This window comes from Hippopotamus amphibius, chromosome 1 (genome assembly GCF_030028045.1).
Source record: "Hippopotamus amphibius kiboko isolate mHipAmp2 chromosome 1, mHipAmp2.hap2, whole genome shotgun sequence".
NCBI lineage: Eukaryota > Metazoa > Chordata > Mammalia > Artiodactyla > Hippopotamidae > Hippopotamus > Hippopotamus amphibius.
This window is the reverse complement of record NC_080186.1, coordinates 108,486,475-108,491,993: the sequence shown is the minus strand read 5'-3', so window position 1 is coordinate 108,491,993 and position 5,519 is coordinate 108,486,475. Positions and strand designations below refer to the sequence as shown.

The 5,519-nt window shown below is 50.2% G+C and overlaps 1 non-coding gene across 1 annotated transcript; it reads left to right on the top strand.

The window, feature by feature from the left end:
- The first annotated feature begins 1,977 nt into the window (after positions 1 to 1,977).
- On the top strand, positions 1,978 to 2,141 carry LOC130842758 (U1 spliceosomal RNA). The gene has a single exon (XR_009050557.1). It is a non-coding gene; the product is annotated as a U1 spliceosomal RNA (small nuclear RNA).
- Positions 2,142 to 5,519: the final 3,378 nt, after the last annotated feature.

Here is a 5,519-nt window from a genome sequence, read left to right as displayed (position 1 = left end):
TAAATGTGCGTGGTTTTAATTCACTAAGTGTGTGGTAATGTGTTACAGTAGCAACAGGAAACTCCTACAGTGGACATCGGTGGCCATTTGTTACCATGGCTGTAGACCAATTACTCTAGCCCCAGAAATGTGAACTTTCAATCTTGTCAATTCTCAGTGGAGATAATGTAAATAATACTGGATGGTGTACCAAACCATCCCCTTATAAGAGGCTGAAACCCTCACCCTGGGCTCAGGGATAAACATCTAGTATGCTCCGAGGCTGGGTGGTACACGCGTGTATATTTGAGACAGGGTTGCATGGCCTTGGGCACTGGATTTACAATGTTCTCCACGGGGCTAGCTGCAGGGGGTTTTATCTGAACCCCCTGCCTGTGTATGAGGACCTTCCCACATTCTGCAACTTTTAAGGATCACATACTGGCTTTCACAGTTTTCCTAGGGGCTAAGATGTGGGTCTATTACCAAGAGCTGGCCAATCCCCATGAGTAACAATGACCCCAGCATTTGACAGGAGTTGAGAGGCACAAGGAGTAGGCCCTGGGGAAATTCTTCCTGTCCCGTGCAACAGAAGACTCTCCCCACCTCCAGATCCTTAGTTTAACACCGACCAGGTGCAGCAGAAGTCGCAGAGCCATTGGCGGTGTCTAGTGTCCAGGGCCAGTAGTGTCACCTGTGCAGAGCCACAGGGGTTGTCACTCAGCAGGGGGCACCCATGCCCTTCCCATTTGGTCTGTGTGCTCCCTTCCATTGGCCTTGTTTATTCCTCCCTGTTTGTAGAGCCTGGTTCTCCAGTTGGCTGGAGAGTCTCTGAGCTAGCACTATCCCTTGAAGAAAGTATATTTCAGAGGAAAGGAGCCAGAGTCTATTTCTGATGGCTGCAGAGAGAGAAAGGAGGGGAAAGGGAGAAAGCAGGGAGGAGGAAAGGAAGCTTCTTCCTGGAAGTTGGCTGGGTGCTGAGTTCCTCTGCGTCTAGGATTCTCCGCAAGAGTCACTTTCCCCCTTAAGCCAGAGGCACCCTCAAGGATCCAGTCACTCCACTCCTTGCTCTCTGGTCTGAAAACACAAGCTGGCTTCCTTCTCCAGCCTCCGCGGCCCCGGCCCCCACCCCCACCCGCAGGGCGAACCAGTCTTACCCAGAAAGAGAAAACAAATCAACACACCAACCAACCGCACTCTCCAAGCAAACACGTCATCTTTCTAACCCCTTCTTTTGGTCATCCGCTTCTTTTTCAGAATCTTCATTTCTCGTATTCTGTTCGGTGAGGAAAGCAAAAGCACGGTCCCTGGGGCACCATGAGAACCAAGCAGGAAGGACGTGCACAGACAATACACCGAGCAGCACTGTGAGAGGCAACCCTGAATCTGTGTGTCTATGCACAGGACACAGACATGTGCTTTCATTGTGTTCCTATAAATATATACCTGTAGCCCTTGCCTTATGACTTCTTTACTTCTAACAAACATTTTGGGTCAGTCACACACGATCCCGGAATTCCCCTCCTCGGTGTGTAACGCAAGACAGAAGGGAAGAATGCCAGGAGGCTGGCAGAACCCGCCAGTATTTCAGATGAAAGCTTAGAGGTCCGTTACCTACGTGGGCGGAAATCACGACGTCACGTCCCCTTTCGGCAGCCGATGCGCCCATTGGTCGTCTGGGCAGGGGTGAGGGGAGATGACGGCCCAGGGACCCGGCGTGGGTGGGAGGAGAGGAGCCGCCTTAGAGGTCAGGGATGGGGCTTGGCTTATGTAAATCTTGCAGTGCAGGGGTGCCATTCCCGGCCAGCCACTCCCCGGGCTGTGGAAGTTTTCCGGAGATGTAGCTCGGATTTTCTTAGGAGAGTTGTTTGGAGGGGCGTGGAAGAGGAGGGGGTGCGGGGGGTGGTGGAGGGGCTGGGGTGGGGGTTGTGGCAAAGTGAGCGTGTGTGTACAGCGGAAGAGCCTAAAGGCTGTGCGGGGACGGGGAGGGAAACATTCATACTTACCTGGCAGGGGAGATACCATGATCACAAAGGTGGTTTCCCCAGGGTGAGGCTCACCCATTGCACTGGGGGTGTGCTGACCTCTGCGATTTCCCCAAATGCGGGAAACTCGACTGCGAAATTTGTTGTAGTGGGGGACTGTGTTCGCGCTCTCCCCTGACAATGAGTCCTTAAGTGGCAGATCTATCCAATACACCTGGAGGAGAGAATGTAATAAGCGACTTGCGCAAGAACTGTAACCGTCCTGCTTCACCCACATTTTCTGCGCGTGTTGGTGGTTTTCTTTTTTTTTTTTTTTTTTGCCTTTTTTTTTCGTTGTTAACCCCGGCGCATCGGGTAAGAGTGGCAGGTAACCCCGAAACTCTCCGAAGAAAACCGCGAGGTCTCCATCATGGCCTAGGCCTAACCAGGTTCTTTCTTTCCGGGCACAAATCACAGGCCTTTGCTGCCACTGCAGATATGAGTTTCTCTGCGCATTCAAGCTTCAAGGGGGTTTTCCTACTTCAGGATTTCATTCTGACTGTGGAGCTCTGCAAAAATCTTGCACAATCTTCACCGGTGTTTCCAACTTGGACTTCAAAGTAGGGGTGGCCCACCATGCACACTCATAACGACCTCGGTTTATCCTCCTGCCAACAACAGTAAACATCAAACAAAGACTTTGAAGAGACTGGGGCATCAGGTGAAAAAGGACAGTGCGTGGTTCTGGAGAGGTGGGAAACAATGGCTCCAATTTACTGTCTGCAGAGAGTTTCCAAGCAGGGCACTCGAGGGCAAACTGAAAAGCAGCCCGGTGGACCTTGCTGAGTTGAGGACACTGAACCCGGATGCCAGGGAGGCCAAAGGAGCTAGGGTCCACAGAACAGACTCCCCGGGGGAGAGAGATGCTGGAAGTAACTCAGAGAGAACTGCAGAGGCGATCCTTCCTGCATGCAGCACAGTACTGATCAGTGCAGCCCTGGCAGGAAACTCCCCAAGGTCAGGGGGAGAGCTTTGACAGGATCAGAGAACAGTGCCTGGCACTCACACAGATAGTGCTTGTCCCCAACAGATAGACTGCAAGGAAGAAAACAAAACAAAACAGACAGACAAAACCTCTCAATTCATGAAGGCGTGGGGTGGAGTACTCAGGAATGTCTTGCCTCAGGAGGGCAACTAGTTAGCCCTATGCTGAGTGCTGCTCAGAACCACTTAGCAAATCATCAAAGCACGACCTGAAAGGATCAAACTGTTTGCAAGTAACTTGAACGCATCCCTGAAGAAAGCCCAACGTTACACAACTCTCCATCATCCAACAAGGCAACATTCACACTATCTGGCATTCCATCAGAGATTCGGAGGTATCCAAACAGGCAGGGCAAATGACCCATAATGCAGAGACACATCGATCATGTGCAAACGACCCAGAGCTGACACCGGAGAAGGACATTAAAACATTTATTCCAACTGTATTCCGTAACTTCAAACAGTTCAGTAGACACATGGGAAACATAAAAAAGACCCAAGTGAACTTTAAGAGATACAAAAAGAAAAAAAAAAAAAAAGATGAAAACTACAACGTACTGCAAGGGATTAACAGCGAGCAATTAGAAAATGCAGAAAACAAAAATTTTTAAAATCATTTTTTTATCAAGAGAGACTATTCCGTAGCCCAGATATTCATAGTTCACAGTTTCACAGTTCAGGAACACAGGTAAGTGCCAAACTTCCATGGAACTCAACCCAAAGAAATTATATGGCACTTAGAATGCTCCTTCAGGAACAGTCTGCCTTTATATTCCAAAATCACTTTGCACTCTGAAAGATACCAGCCTTCCTCATCTCCTCAAAATCTTTCATGGAATCATAATTTCTGTAGAAATCTGCATATGCCTTCTTTCTTGGTTCAGCCACAGCAAACTTACACAAAGTTGCAACTCCCAGGGAGACAATGAATGCTCCAACCATATGAAATCGCAGACGCTTGGCCAGAAGGCCACACATCTGAGGTTTCATCAAAGAACTGGAAGCCATGGTAGTTTTTCTCCTTGACAGCTCAACGATGACGTCCTTCCAGACAGATGGAGAAATGGACCAGAAGAAACAAATTTTTTTTTTTTGAAGGTGGCAAAACAACAGTAATTGTTGACTTAAGTACAGAGGAAGGAGCAAACCCTTCTAATGAGTTCATTAGGTGCACAGGCAGCTTCCTAAAAGGTTCCTGGCAGCACCCACTTATCCAGCACGGAGCACAGCTCTGAGATGCCACCAAGGAAGGGGCTCGCGCACCAGGGAGTTCTTGTATTAAATACCCAGGTCGAAATAATGTGGGCCCCGTTTGCAAGGAGTTGAACTTTGTCTTGGGTTGGCAGTAACGTAGGAGGTCCATCCAGCTCCTCAGAGGGGAATGCAAAGATTTTCTGTGATTCTGTTTTCCTAGTCATCCAGTCAAGGCCTGGTCTGTGGCTCGGTGTGGTGGGGTGCCAGCCCAGTGAGTGCTGGCAGTGGTGACGTCATGAAGCGTTACCCACGAACGGGTGTGGGTCCTCTGAAGTCCAGGATTTGAGGAATGGCCTTAGGACAGATTATGCTATTTTTAGTCGTCATGTTGAGCCCACTGTAAAACAGCCACTGTGAGGAGAATCATGTCTGAGAAGGATTGCAGGCATCTCCATCTCTTTTTCTCCCCCAGTTCTGGATGGAGCTGCAAGGAGTTAAGGTACTCTTTAGACCAAGGCATGGCAGTTTTCTAGGCATGTTTAGAGATGTGGGTGCTCTTCCTGGAAGGCTAGATTATCCACCACTTTCAGTGCGTCACCACTTAGAGATCTTTGGGTCTGCCTGTTGCCTCCTGCACCAGTGCAGCTTTGTGAGGCCCTCACTGTTGTCTAATCCAGCCTGTGTCCCCTCCTCATCACACCCCAGCAGGTGCCCTGGCCCCGGCGAGGGCTTCTTCTCATTGCCTCCCAAATTGGCCATGACGTAATTTTTTTTTTTTTTTAAGTGTAGTTGATTTACAGTGTTGTGTTAGTTTCAGGTGTACCACGCAGTGACTGGGTTATATTGGGTTGGCCAAAGAGTTGGTTCGGGTTTTTCTGTAACGAACTTCAGAAGACACAGATTTGAATAGGAATTGCATTGACTCTGCAGATCACTTTGAGTCGAAAGCCACAGTCCCAAATGAAAGGGTGCAGGCGCCCTGAGACCGGGCGGTGAATACTCCGCTTTGGGGGTGCCGCGCAGGTGGTGCACAGAGCCTGATTGCCGACGTCAGAGCTTGAGTAAGAGATTCCCCCCACGCGTGTGCCTGTGCCTTCATCCTCTGGCAGCTGCCCTGGAATGCACAGGGTGGATGAGTTAGCGAGGGCAGCCCTCCAGGTGGTGCCAAGAGACCGGGGCACCAGGGTTAAAAACCGGGAGGAAGGAGAGCGTGCTGGGGATCGGCTGGGTGGAGGTTCCAGGAGAGTTCAGGCAGTGGGGAGCGGGGGGAAGGCACTGCAAGGGCAGACACATAAAAGCGGCGGCTGAGACCTCGCTAATCAGATGCCAAGCCAAGTC